General features: G+C 35.7%; 1 protein-coding gene across 3 annotated transcripts in view; it reads right to left on the bottom strand.

The window, feature by feature from the left end:
• Positions 1–15,022, bottom strand: part of LOC101898882 (polypeptide N-acetylgalactosaminyltransferase 5) — a 166,070-nt gene that overhangs the window by 110,758 nt on the left and 40,290 nt on the right. For all 3 annotated transcript variants that reach the window (XM_059125570.1, XM_059125571.1, XM_059125572.1), the window contains exon 3: positions 524–561. The gene's annotated coding sequence lies outside the window, so the exon portion shown is untranslated. The remainder of the gene's footprint in view (positions 1–523; positions 562–15,022) is intronic.

Genomic DNA, 15,022 nt, shown 5'->3' with positions numbered 1-15,022 from the left:
CGAGGATTTTTAAATAATAATTTTTCCAATGACCAACCTACCAATAAACATGGATTTTTAAAGAATATTTTTTTCCAGAACTAACGGACATACTAACCAACAAACGTGAATTTGTAAAGATTATTTTTTTCGAGGACCATTAGACAAATATATGAGGATTTTTAAAAAATAGTTTTTCAAGGACCTACAGACCAATAATCGAGGAATATTGAAGAATATTTTTTCGAGGATAAACAGACCAATGGCACAATGCAACAAAATTCATTTTTTTTTTAATAATTACGGTCAAAAAGTTACGGTTGAAAAGTAACCTCTAAAGTAACCTCTCTTTAGGAGACGTCAAAAGTCTAAATTTTATCTAAACGGCAGGAATTCATATAAGTTTAGGGTTAAAGCCGTATTTTGTGTGTTTTTGCAAACAACGCAAATTTTGGAAGGATGACAACAAAGAGAAAAATATTTCTCTAAAGAATCCCGGATCAATAGTCGTGCATTTTTAAGAAACAAAAATTAAAAAATTTACCTTTTATGTCGTAATTATTTCAGCAATCTTCCCAAAATCTGAAAGTAAAAGAAAAACAAATTATTAATACTTAATTTTATATGATTTGTAAATCCATTTTGATTTCATCATCAGCATAAATATGACACTTAAAACATTTCAAGAGCAACACGCGCCTACACTGCCATCTGTGGTACAAGCAAGTCAATAGCCACGATACTTTGTCAAAATTTAAATGACTTTAATTTTGACAGAATGGGTGGTGAGAAGTTCGTGTACCGACAGACAGACAGACAGACAGTAACATTAATTTAAACAGTTATCTCTTTATTTCCGCCTAATGTTGGGCGCCACGACAGAGAGAAAAATGCAAAGAAATGCTCCACACCAACCAAAAACAGGGCTTTTATGACAACTACTTTGGAAAAGCCTTCGGGTTGTTTCCTTAATAAAATTTCCGTTTATGTTTTACACAATGGCTGAAAAGAAGATGATGAGGTGGTAACATCAACATCATCCATTGTGGGGTAATAAAAATATTCGAGGGAATGAGACCCAACCGAGGAATGCTTAAAGGTTATAACGATGTTGCTTTGACTTGAAGATATTTTCACAGTAATTTATTATTTGCTAAAAAGAGAAAAGGAGGAGAGAGAGAGCGTGGGGAGGCTTGTTGAATTTTTCATAATTTATAATAAGCTGTTTGCTGTTATTCCTTCTTAGCAGATTGTTGTAAGATTTACAGATTTAAGATAGCTGTTTGAGAAAATATGAAAGAGACCCACGTTTGGAGGTCTATGAAAAAATATTCTTTAAAAATCCACGTTTGGAGGTCTTTGAAAAAATATTCTTTAAAAATCCACGTTTGGAGGTCTTTGAAAAAATATTCTTTAAAAAACCACGTTTGGAGGTCTTTGAAAAAATATTCTTTAAAAATCCACGTTTGGAGGTCTTTGAAAAAATATTCTTTAAAAATCCACGTTTGGAGGTCTTTAAAAAAATATTCTTTAAAAATCCACTTTTGGAGGTCTGTTGGTCCAAAATTCTATAAAAATCCACGTTTGGAGGTCTGTTGGTCCTTGAAAAAATATCCTTTAAAAATCCACGTTTGGTGGTTCTTGAAAAAATATCCTTTAAAAATCCACGTTTGGTGGTTCTTGAAAAAATATATTTTAAAAATCCACGTTTGGAGGTCCTTGAAAAAATATTCTTTAAAAATCCACGTTTATTGGTCTAAAGGTCCTTGAAAAAATATATTTTAAAAATCCACGTTTGGAGGTCCTTGAAAAAATATTCTTTAAAAATACACGTTTGGAGGTCCTTGAAAAAATATATTTTAAAAATCCACGTTTGGAGGTCCTTGAAAAAATATATTTTAAAAATCCACGTTTGGAGGTCCTTGAAAAAATATTCTTTAAAAATCCACGTTTGGAGTTCCTTGAAAAAATATTCTTTAAAAATCCACGTTTGGAGTTCCTTGAAAAAATATTCTTTAAAAATCCACGTTTGGAGTTCCTTGAAAAAATATTCTTTAAAAATCCACGTTTGGAGGTCCTTGAAAAAATATTCTTTAAAAATCCACGTTTATTGGTCTAAGGGTCCTTGAAAAAATATTCTTTAAAAATCCACGTTTGAAGGTCCTTCAAAATATTTCTTAAAAATCCACGTTTTGAGGTCTGCTGGTCTTTGAAAAAATATTCTTTAAAAATCCACGTTTGGAGTTCCTTGAAAAAATATTCTTTAAAAATCCACGTTTGGAGTTCCTTGAAAAAATATTCTTTAAAAATCCACGTTTGGAGTTCCTTGAAAAAATATTCTTTAAAAATCCACGTTTGGAGGTCCTTGAAAAAATATTCTTTAAAAATCCACGTTTGTAGGTCTGTTGGTCCTTGAAAAAATATTTTTTAAAAACCCACGTTTGGAGGTCCTTGAAAAAATATTCTTTAAAAATACACGTTTGGAGGTCCTTGAAAAAATATTCTTTAAAAATCCACGTTTGGAGGTCTGTTGGTCCTTGAAAAAATATTCTTTAAAAATCCACGTTTGGAGGTCTGTTGGTCCTTGAAAAAATATTCTTTAAAAATCCACGTTTGGAGGTCTGTTGGTCCTTGAAAAAATATTCTTTAAAAATCCAGGTTTTTAGGTCTGTTGGTCCTTGAAAAAATATTATTTGAATAGCCAGGTTTGTAGGTCTGTTGGTCCTTGAAAAAATATATTTTAAAAATCCACGTTTTGATGTCTGGAATTCCTGGATTTTTTTTTTAATCCACGTTTTGATGTCTGGAATACCTGGAATTTTTTTTTTTAACCCACGTTCTGATGTCTGGAATTCCTTGAAAAAAATATATTTTAAAAATCCACGTTTGGAAGTCCTTGAAAAAATATATTTTAAAATCCACGTTTGTTGCTCCGGAGGTCCTTGAAAAAATATATTTTAAAAATCCACGTTTGGAAGTCCTTGAAAAAATATATTTTAAAAATCCACGTTTGGAAGTCCTTGAAAAAATATATTTTAAAAATCCACGTTTGAAAGTCCTTGAAAAAATATATTTTAAAAATCCACTGTTGGAGGTCCTTGAAAAAATATATTTTAAAAATCCAAGTTTGGAGGTCCTTGAAAAAATATTCTTTAAAAATCCACGTTTGGAGTTCCTTGAAAAAATATTCTTTAAAAATCCTTTACAAATTCGCGTTTATTGGTCAGTTAGTTCTTGACTCAAATATCCTTTAAAAATCCACGTTAATTTGTCATTCGGTCTTTGATTCAAAAATCGTTTAAAAATTCGCGTTTAATGGTCAGTTGGTCTTTGATTCTAAAATCCTTTAAAAATCCACGTCTGTTGCTCAAAGGGTCCTTGATAAAAAATCCCGTCTGGTGCTCGGATGATCCTTGACCAAAATATTTTTAAGAAGTCTTAAATTTATGGCTTTTAAAAAATATTCTTAAAAAATGTTATCCTCCAAGAGTCCTTTGCGAAAAATCTCTGCTTCACACACTCTAATGATGGCAAATTTATTCTCCATTTCGGCTGCATCTTTGGGAAAGGATGTAGAATAACATTTCAGCCATAAAAGCCCAACAACTGTCATCGTATTGCTCGCTAGCTCCAAAGCAAAAAAAAACTCAAAGGAACAGCATAAAAAATGAAAGGATAGACTGCAACAGAAAAAAACCGTAACAGAACAAACGAAGGCACTAGCAGCGGATAGTTGCAAGGCAATGCACCAGAAACTGCCAGCAAGGATGTGTGTTGTCATAATTCAGAATTACATCGTGCGGATGGGTACTTAGAGATTCCAAGTAAGTGAGTAACCACCAGCGACGACGGGCAGCGAGCGCATCCAGTAAAAGTAAAGTTGAGAAAATTGTTTACAGAAATAAGGAAGTCATTGCGGATGAGTGAATGGTGGAGGCCTGGTAGTTATGGAAACGTAGGAGAAGAGGTAGGGGTAAAAAAAGAAATAAAAAAGCAAAGGATGCACGGAACATTGTGTAGCCATGTTTTGCCTTGGCTTGCGTTAGAGAGACGCTTTTGCAGCAACAACACCGCAACGGCCTCAAACTGAAATGAGGTCATGATGATGCTGATGCCGATGACTGCGACGTTGTTGGTTGGGAAAAGAAAAAGGCTTTAAATTACACAATGATAAAAACAGCCGTAGCAACAACGACAACAACAACATGCATATATTTTGATAAGGAGACAAAAAATATGACATGACATTTTTTTAGCTTTACGCTATTGCCTCAAACGTTTTTTGTTGGAGATGGGGGTGAAAGAGGAGTACAAGGTGGGAAAAATGCGCGGAATTTGTTTGTTTAATTTCTGAAAAGAATGTCATAATTTAATAAGGAACTGGGAAAACAAATGTCTGAGCAGGCAATGCGGAAGTTGTAAACTAGTTTGCGATGTCCGAAAACAATTAAGACTTTGAAAAGCAGCAGAGAAGCAAAGAAGGGAGGTAAGTTTGTCGAAAAATCTTGGCGGAAATGTTTTCAACAATTTAAGGTAATCAAAACGGCACTGATTTTTATACCTTTTGCCATAGCGCTACGGAGGGTAATATCTTTTGATACGTCCCTCATCGAAATAACGGTCTTAGACCCTAAGTCTCTTTGGACCAAATTCTTTTCAGAACATTTGGAGTCGATATAGCGATATTCGTCCGTGCTTCTGTCTGTCTGTGTGGCTGACTGGTGCACACGACAAGCCTCGAAGGGATTATCCGATTTGGTCCAAACTTGGTATATCGTAATATTTTTATCAAACCTTAATCGAGTTCGGAGATGGGCAATATTGGTCCATTTCTTCTGGTACCTCCACCAAAACTTCAAAATTTAAAAAAAATATATATTTTACTGCATAGAAAGAGAAAGGAAAGGTGAGCAAATGGACAATATCGGTCCATTCCATCAAGTACATCCCCAACAAAGGGTCAAGATTTGGAATAATTGGTCAAAAATTTCAAAGAAAATATTTTACTGCACAGAAAGAGAAAGAAAGAATAATCCGATTCTGCTCCAAACTTTGCAAATCCTAATACTTGCATCAGTGCAAGATCAGGTGCGAAAATGAATGGTATCGGTCCACTCCATGAAGACCTCCCCCCCCCACAAAGGATCAACATTTTTGAATAATTATAACTTTTGTAAAATGTGATGTAAGGGTCCGATCTTTTTCAAATTAAACACATTACCATATTTTTATTAACAGAAGGTCTGGCGTGAAGATGGGATATATCGGTTCATTCCTTCTGGTATCTCCCCCACAAAGGGTTAAAATGTTGAATATTCATAAAGGTCATGGAGCCCGAAATTAAAATCCGATTCCTCTCAGACTTGGTACATCTCAGTATTTCCATCAACACAAGATCTGTTATAAAGATGGAAGAGATCGGACTATTCCATCTGGTACCTCCCCCACAAAGGGTCAACGTTTTGAATAACCAAAACGACTACAAAGTCCGAAATAAGTATCCTTTTTTCTTTATATTTCACACATCACATTATTTCCACTAACACAAGATCTGACGTGAAGATGGGATATATCGATCCACTCCTTCTGGTACCTCCCCCACAAAGGGTCAAAGTTTTGAATAACCAAAACGATTACAAAATCTGAAATAAGCATCCGCTTCTCTTGATATTTCACACATCCCATTATTTCTACTCACACATGATCTGATGTGAAGATGGGATATATCGGTCCACTCCTTCGGGTACCTCCCCTACAAAGGGTCAAAATTTTGAATACCCATGAAGCTCATAAAGCGCGAAATTAATATTCGATTCCATTCAGATTTGGCACAGCTTAATATTTCCATCAACACAAGATCTGTTATAAATATGATAGAGATAGGACCATTCCTTCTGGTACCTCGCCACAAAGGGTCAAAGTTTTGAATAACCAAAACGATTATAAAATCCGAAATAAGCATCCTACTCTCTTCATATTTCATACATCCCATTATTTCTACTAACACAAGACCTGCTGTGAAGATGGGATATATCGGCCCACTCCTTCTGATACCTCCCCCACAAAGGACTCAAAATTTTGAATATCCATGAAGCTCATAAAATGCGAAATTTACATTCGATTCCATTCAGACTTGGCACATCCCAAAAATTTGCACATATCTCATATAAAGTATAGAAAGTAGTCGATATAGTCCAAATATGGCACGTTGTAATACCCATATTAGTATTAGGCCAGACATGAATTGGTCAATATTGTCCAAATGCTTCGGAACTTCCCCCTTAAAGGGTGGACAGTGTGAATAATCATAACTTATGGCTGGGGGTATACATCCTATAGATACTATTCAATTTGCTTAATTTTATTTTGAAAATAATTAAGGTTCCAACATTACCCCACGTTGGGCGCCATTTCCTAACAGTTATAATCAAGCTGTTTTAGAAGTTTCTGTAGTTAAACACGTGTTTGGAAGTCAGGCACAAAGGAAACTTTTTTGCCCAACTTCATAAAACAATTAATTGGATAGGGCACTTCAGTCCCAAGTTGGGCGCCACTTTCATACAACACGCTGCTTTAGAAGAATCTCATATATAAAAGCTACTTTTCAAAATATTTACAAATTTTGGCTTCATTTCCATTAAGTATAATACATGTGACAAAGGAAGATTCGTTGAGACCTCACGTTGGGCGCCATTTCCATATATAATAATACAGATAATATCTCTTTTCCATTAGGTCAAAAAAGAAACATATCTTTCCTTGGCTTCAATATTCAAAAAAAAAAATAAATAAATAAATAAAAAGTCCAAACCTTCGTCGCAAAATGATGTTCCGCATCTGTTACTTAGAAACCTTTTAAAAAAATTACATTTAGCCTTCCACAAAAACAGAACTATTGACAAATTCCGGAACAACTAATAACAATTTATCAATGCGACTACGTATTTTCAAGTCTAACTGCAATAGCACAAAAAAGGATAAAATAATAGAACTGTCTTACCCTAAGGCCGGCTCGTTCAACTGCAATGCCGGATGACGACTACTGCAACATTGCATTTGGCAATGGTGGTGAAGCGAGTGTTTGTGGCGATTGCAACAAAACAAATTGCAGCAATAAAAATCCACAATTGCACTTAAAATAATTAACAATGACATTAGAATAATTTGTATTCTCCGACTTGCCGCTTTCAAGCTGAGCGGCAAAAGGTGTTGAGAGCAGGCAGGCACGCACAGACACCGTTTTATAAATGTTGGGTTATATTTCAAATGGAATTTCAAGAATTAAGGGTAATAAATGTGGAGGGATGAATGGAAAAGATCTTCCAAGAATAGAGTGAGATTTCTGAGGGGCAGAAGATCTCTTTTTTAGGGACAGAAGAAGACCTTCTTCTGTGAGGACAGAAGAGGTCATCTTCTGTGGCGGACAGAAGAGGTCATCTTCTGTGGCGGACAGAAGAGGTCTTCCTTTTTGGGACACAAGAGTATTCTTCTGTGGGACAGAAGATATCTTTTGTGGGACAGAAGAGGTCTTCTGTGGGACAGAAGAGGTCTTCTGTGGGACAGAAGAGGTCTTCTGTGGGACAGAAGAGGTCTTCTGTGGTCAAAAGATGTCTTCTGTGGTCCGAAAATGTCTTCTGTGGTCAGAGGATGTCTTCTGGGGTTAGGCGATAGAGTAAGTCTTCTGTGGCCAAAGAAGGCCTTTTTGACCAGGTCTTTAGTAAATAGAAGAAGTTTTGATTCAAAACGGCATTGTCTTACAAATTGTATCCAGAAAATAAGTATTGTTTTAAAATCCACATTGGGCGCCATTTTCTTGTTGTGGTTATATATTTAATCTGTAGTAGAAATCTATGTTTAAAAAGCATTTTTAGAAGACAGTCATGGTGGACGGCTGTCTGCTAAACTTTATTTAAAAAAAAACGCCCCACGTTGGGCGCCACTTTCTTGAAGTAAGTATTTATTTGGGCTATTTTAAAGCTTTGCGTTTCGATAACTTGTTTAGAAAACATTCATAACTGAAATCTGTGTGGTCAACTCCTTTTCAAAGAAGCCCCACTTTGGGCGCCACTTTAACAAAACATTTTTTTAAGAATTAAAAAAAATACTATCATAGACCTCTGTTCTTTCAAGCTGTTTTGGAAACTTTGTAAGAAGATAGTCATACAATTTTTTGTATGTCAATGCCCCATGTTGGGCGCCATTTTCAAAAAATATGCTTTCAAGTTGTTTTAGAATACAATCAAGAGAAGGTCTCACTCCTTTAATATAAGTAATATTGCTTATAAAAATTACTATTTTTTTTTTTTTTTTGGATTTTTTGAAGAGCCACACGTTGGGCGCCATATTTACACAATATGCAATTTATCTGTTTTAGACGACACTCGTTGAAAGAAAACCTCCGGGTTTTAATATTTATAGTTTTCCTAATCAGTTATATTTGGGCGACAAACCGATCTATTCGCCTGTCTTTTAAGAGAATTTCAAACTTTGGTCCTATAAAAGTGTGATATTAGGGGAAAACCTGTTTTTCTCCTACACTCTATGATCTTAATACACTTTTTGGAATTGACTCCCTCCCTGTGCCCCCTGAAACTAAAATTAACTCCAATTTGTAAAAGTTTCCAAATATATTTCATTTCTCAATTTAATTGCAAATCATTAGCCAGACAATTGCTTTTTGGGGAACTCTTGATGTTGAGTAACTCAACAGAGTCCTTTGGAATTCCTCCACACACACACACACCCACACATTTTACAACTACTCTCCAATGCAAAAACTGAGAAACTTTACAAAAAACGAGTATTCTTTTTCATTTCATTTACAGATTTTCTGTTTTGTTAAAGAAAATTACACTTAAGGGAATATGAAATGTAAATTAAATAATTTGCTTCTTTTGCACCGCCCCCTCTCCCCAGAGCCGCATTTTCGAAGTACGGCAACATATTTGCAGCATCAAACCTCCTGACACAAATAGCATCGTACACAAAAGCAGCAATGACATACTCTCAATTTGCGAAGCACAAAAAAGCGACGAAGAAGGCGAAGAAGAAGAGGAGGAGGAGGTTGGAAAATATGTTGAGTATTTTGTTATGTTGCTTTGAGTCATTGGTGTGATGGCGTGAAGATGGGTGGAGGAGGAGATGCAAAACATATGTCACCCATTGCACCACATATCCAAAAAGCAGCAGCAGCAGCAGCAGCTTGTTGGCGTGGGAGGTGAAAGAAATACCGCTAAAATGAATAGCTTTCGGAGTCAACCATCCGTGATGGTGGTGTAGTACGAGAGAGTAGCATTTGCTGCAAGTACCATGCTTTAACACACGAAGACACCAAAGGAGATATGTTGCTACTCCCTTCCCTCCACCAACACACCTTTCCATTCCGCACACACGCAGTTATCCCGCACTCTTTGTATTCTCACATTCACATTGGTTTGCCAGTTCATTCATTTCACTTCACTTTGTTTGGTTTTATTTTTTTTGTTTCTTTAATTTTTCATCATCTCTGGTCTCCTCTTGTCATCTGCCTCGCTCCGGCATTGAATTTATATTTTTGTGAATGAGAAGCTGCTGAGCTGTTCCCATAACCTAACACAGATCGCTTGGCAGTGCCATACCTCCCAGTTATTTAAATGGGATGGATGCACTTAAACATTCATAAAGTGGTAGCAATGATAACCACCGGTGATGATGATGATAACGACATGGAGATGGCGATGATGGCAATATCAAATCTGAAAGGTAATAATAATAATCATGAAAGTGGTACAACTTCTTCCCAAGAGCATTGGGTAGCAACAAGTTGAATTTGAGGGGAGATAAAGAAAGCAGATTTTCAGAGCTCTCATAGGAAATTATTCCGAGATTTTCTGCATATAGAAGCCGTTCAGAGGTCTTCTAAAACTAGAATGTCACTCAGAGGCCTTCTTTAAACAAAATGCCTTCAGAAGATACCTCAGAGGCCTTTCATAGATAGAAAACGTCTAAGAAGTCTTCCATGCACAGAATAACTGACAAAGGTCTGCTATTGAAAAAAAGGTTACCAATTATATCATATCTTCCGGGAGAGTAGAGTTTCCAATAACCACCTATTGAATTAGAATAACGATTTTTCATCGGATTTCTATAGAGAGAGAGAGAGGTGTCCTACTCTCGACCCTCCAAAGATATGTTATTGAAAGAGGACCTCCCATACATCTTACATTAAATTAATACCTTCAAAGGACTCATTTTAAAGAGGATTTTGCAATCATCTCCCGCAGGTCATTTTCAAAAGATTTTTTTTTAAAAAATTCCGAACTCCTTAAATAATAAGTGAAAGATATGATTTTCAAGGACCGCCAGTCCTATAAATTTGGACTTTTTCAGAAAATACATTTCCACCGACCATGAGCCTTCCTTTTTAGGGATTATTTTTTTAATTGAGTAGGATTTTCAGTACGACCATCAGATCCAATATTCTAGATTGTTTAGGAAATATTTTCCTAGGATATCAGAACTTTTTCAAATAATAAATGAACGTGTGAAGGACTATTTTCTATGAATAGTGGATATCCTGGGATTTGTTTGTCAAGAACAAATACATCTACAATCGTGGATTTTTGTACCCTCTGCCATATGGCAAGAGAGATCGTTTAATACGGCCAAAACGTGTCACATCGAAATAATGCTTTTAGACCATAGGTCTCTTTGGACCAAATCCGTTTCAGGACATTTGGAGTCGATCTAGCAATGTCCGTCCGTCCGCTCGTCCGTCTGTCTGGCTGGTGCGCACGATAAAGGGAGTATCCGTTATTTGCCAAACTTGGTACATCGTAATATTATTGTCAAACTTAGATCGAGTTCGTAGATATCGGTCCACTGCTTCTGGTACCTCCCCCACAAAATATCAATATTTTCAAAGAAAATAATTTTCTGCACAGAAAGAGAAAGGTCAATCCGATTGTCCGGTACCTCCCTCACAAAGCGTCTAAATTTTGAATATTCATGAAGCTCATAGAATGCGAAATTAACATTTGATTCCATTCAAACTTGGCACAGTTCAATATTTCCATCAACACAAGATATGTTATAAAGATGGTAGAGATTGGAACATTTCTTCTGGTACCACCCCCACAAAGGGTCAAAGTTTTGAATAACCAAAACGATTATAAAATCCGAATTTAGCATGTGGTTCTCTTCATATTTCGCACATCCCTTTTTTTCTACTAACACAAGATCTGATGTGAAGATGGGATATATCGATGCACTCCTTCCGGTACCTCCCCCACAAAGGGTCTAAATTTTGAATATTCATGAAGCTCATAAAGCGCGAAATTAAAATCCGATTCCATTCAAACTTGGCACAGTTCAATATTTCCATCAACACAAGATCGGTTATAAAGATTGTAGAGCACGGATCATTCCTTCTGGTACCTCCCCCACATAGGTTTCAAGATCTGTCATAACTTGCGAAGCAAGTCGGCCTGAAATCTGATATGTGTAATTTATCGAAATTTATGATTTCCCATAAAATTGGGTATGAATTTTCGAGTGTTAAAAAGGGAATACTTCGGTCCGATATATCGGTTACATCACTCATATTTCCACATTTTCCAAAAATTTGCACACACTTCATATAAAGTATAGTAAGTAGACGATATAGTCCAAATCTGGCACATTGTAATATTTTTATCAGTCTTAGGTCAGATACGAATTGGCCAATATTGACCAACTGCTTCGGAACCTCACCCATAAAGGGTCAACAGTTTGAATAATCATAACTCAAGGCTGGGGGTATACATCTGTCGGCAAAATCGACTTTTTGCCAAACAAGTCCTACGTTGGGCGCCACTTTTACATAACATTCATTTGTGAGTTTTTTTGGGAAACTATCGTAAACGTCGGTTCTTTTAAATTAGTTAAGTTATATTTGAGATGTTTTGAAAACTTGTTGAAAAGAGGGTCATAAAGTATGTTTATGTGTTCGTGCCATATGTTGGGCGCCATTTTCAGATAATCTAATTTCTAGCAATTTTAGAAGACAATCCAGAGGAGATCACAGCCCTTGTACATAAGAACTTTTTTTTATAATAATCACTTATTTATGTGAAATGATTCGCACGTTGGGTGCCATTTTTAAACTGTACCCAATTAATCTGATTTACAAGTGCCACGTTGGGAGCCATTTCATTGAAGTAAATTTATTTTAATTGAAGCTGTTTCAGAGCTGTATGCTTTGAGAATTTGTTTAGAAGAATGTCATAACAGAGGTCTCTGCGTTCTATGATTTGTCGAACAAGCCCCATGTTGGGCGCCACATTTACATTAATTACATTCATTCATGAACTTTGGAGAAACAATCTTTAATGTCAGTTTATTTTAGCAAATTTCTATTTAAGTTGTTTTGAAAACTTCTTAAGTAGAGAGTCATAAAGAATGTTCGTGTGTTTATGCCCCATGTTGGACGCCATTTTTAGAAAAAATATTTCCAAGCTATTCCAAGAGACAATCGAAAGGAGATGACAGCCCTTGGACATAAGTAATATTAGCTATAAAAATCATTTATTTATCTGCAATCAGTTGCACGTTGGGCGCCATGTTTACACTATACGCAATTAATCCTATTTAAAAGTCGCACTTTGGGCGCCATTTTTGCAATATAGGCAATTAATCTGTTTTAGAAGACACTCGTTCAGGATAACGCAGCCTTTTAATATTTGTGGTTACCACAATAATTTAAATTTGGGCGCCATTTTCAAATCTATCTCAACATCAACTGTGTATTTTTAGACTATTTTTCCAGGACCATGAGAGCTGAAGTCGAGGATTGTTTAATGGCAATTTGTCAAGGATTTCGTAAGAATTTTGCTTTGGTAAATTTTAAAATTCATGGAGTTTTTATTTGGGCGCCATTTTCAAATCTATCTGATCTTCAACTGTGTATATATAGAATATTGTTCAGGGTCGAGGATGGTTTAATGACAATTTGTCAAGGATCTCATAAGAATTTTTCATTGGTATATTTTAGAAACGATCGGAACTCCATTCAAGGAGTTTTTATTTGGGCGCCATTTTCAAATCTATCTGATCTTCAACTGTGTATATTTAGACCATTTTTCCAGGACCATCAGAGCTGTAGTAGAAGATTGTTTAATGGCAATTTATCAAGGATTTCATAGGGATTTTGTTTAAGAATATTTTCAAAACGATCGGATCTCCATTCATGGAGTTTTTAATATAGGAATATCAGAGGCCACAGGTCTCATATTTCAATCCACCATTTTCTCAGAATTAACAGAGCTATTTTGGCTATAGATCTTGGAAGATTAAGACTATTTTTCTAGGTATGAATCATGGATTTTTAGAGGTATAACACCTTCTATCTGCATTATATTCTTTTCTATTTAGGAATACATTTTTATACCCTCCACCATACTATGGAGGGTATATTAACTTTGTCATTCCGTTTGTAACTCCTCGAAAAACTCATGTCAGACCCAACAAAGTATATATATTCTTGATCAGCGTAAAATTCTAAATCGATTTAGCCATGCCCGTCGGTCTGTCTGTATGTCTGTCGGTCCGTCTGTCTGTTGTAATCACGCTATCTTTCAAACGAATTGAGATAGAAGGCTAAAATTTTGAACACGTGTTTATTTTTCCAGTAGGCAGGTTCAGTTCGTAAATGGGACATGTCGGTCTACGTTTTCCTATAGCCCCCATATATAAGTACCTCCCAAAATTCGGTATATTGATGATTTTAGGGACATTATTCATCGGAATTGTTTCAAATTTGGTATTTGAAGTTCGAAATGGATACTACAGCCCAAGACAGAAAATTGTCTGTGCAGGTCCACGTCTTCGTATAGCCTCCATATAACGGTACCTCCCGATATTCATAATTTTGATGATTTTAGCGAAATTATTCACCGGAATTGTTACAAATTTGGTATTTGAGATTCGTAATGGATACTACAGCCCATGACAAAAAATTGTCTATGCAGGTCCACGTCTTCGTATAGCCCCCATACAACGGTACCTCCCAAAATTCGGTATTTTGATGATTTTATCGTCATTATTTAACGGAATTGTTTCAAATTACGTATTTAGAGTTCGTAATGGAAACTACAGTCTGTGACAGAAAATTGCCTATGCAGGTCCAGGTTTTCGTATAGACCCCATCTATCAGTACCTCCCTATATTCGGTTGGTACAATACCCACCGAAATTTTTTGAGATGTCGTATTTGATGTTCGTAATGGATGCTATAGCCTGTGACTGCAAATTGTCTATGCTGTATTCTATATATTCTATATTCGGTATTTTTAAAATTTTGACAGAATTTTTTAAGGACTTTATTTTTTTTTTAATTTTCCAAATTCGTTCCAAATGGTGGAGGGTATTCAAAGTTCGGCCCGGCCGAACTTACTGCTTTTTAACTTGTTCTCACTTCTGGCTACACTCAAGTAAATGAAACCCATTATTTTTTTCAATCGCTTTAAAATCAAATACCCTGTCTTTATCCCCCATCTCATGGGCCTGCTAAGTACCTTAATGGTGTCATATTTTCCCTAAATTAAAATATTTTATGAGATTTCCTAAGGGCCCGCAACTGATAGCTTTTGTCCATTTCACTTATTTGTTTTCTGTGGTAATTTATTCACTGCATAGCAGCAATTTTGTTCCAACAAGTTATTACAAATCTGCTGCAATCAAAGCTGGGAATATTTTATTTCACATTAAATCACCACCACATTGCCATTATGGAAAAATGATAACCTTTTGTCAATTTTTTTCGTTCCGTTGGTGTTGCATGTGCCTCTCTCAAAGGACTATTTGGTTTATGATAATGAACGAATGAATGAATGGTGGCGATGATGATGATGATGATGGTAGTGATGTGATATTTTAAAATATAAAATTGTGTGGCAGACAGGCTCTTTGTCAGTGAGTACTCACTCACCCAACCAACCATCATGCGAACACATATTCTGTCATCAAAGGCAAATTGGATTTATATGCAAAATAGTCAATTTAATTTACAACAGAAGACCAGCCAACCG

This window comes from Musca domestica, unplaced genomic scaffold (genome assembly GCF_030504385.1).
Source record: "Musca domestica strain aabys unplaced genomic scaffold, Musca_domestica.polishedcontigs.V.1.1 34, whole genome shotgun sequence".
NCBI classification, from domain to species: domain Eukaryota; kingdom Metazoa; phylum Arthropoda; class Insecta; order Diptera; family Muscidae; genus Musca; species Musca domestica.
This window is presented reverse-complemented; position numbering and strand designations above follow the sequence as displayed.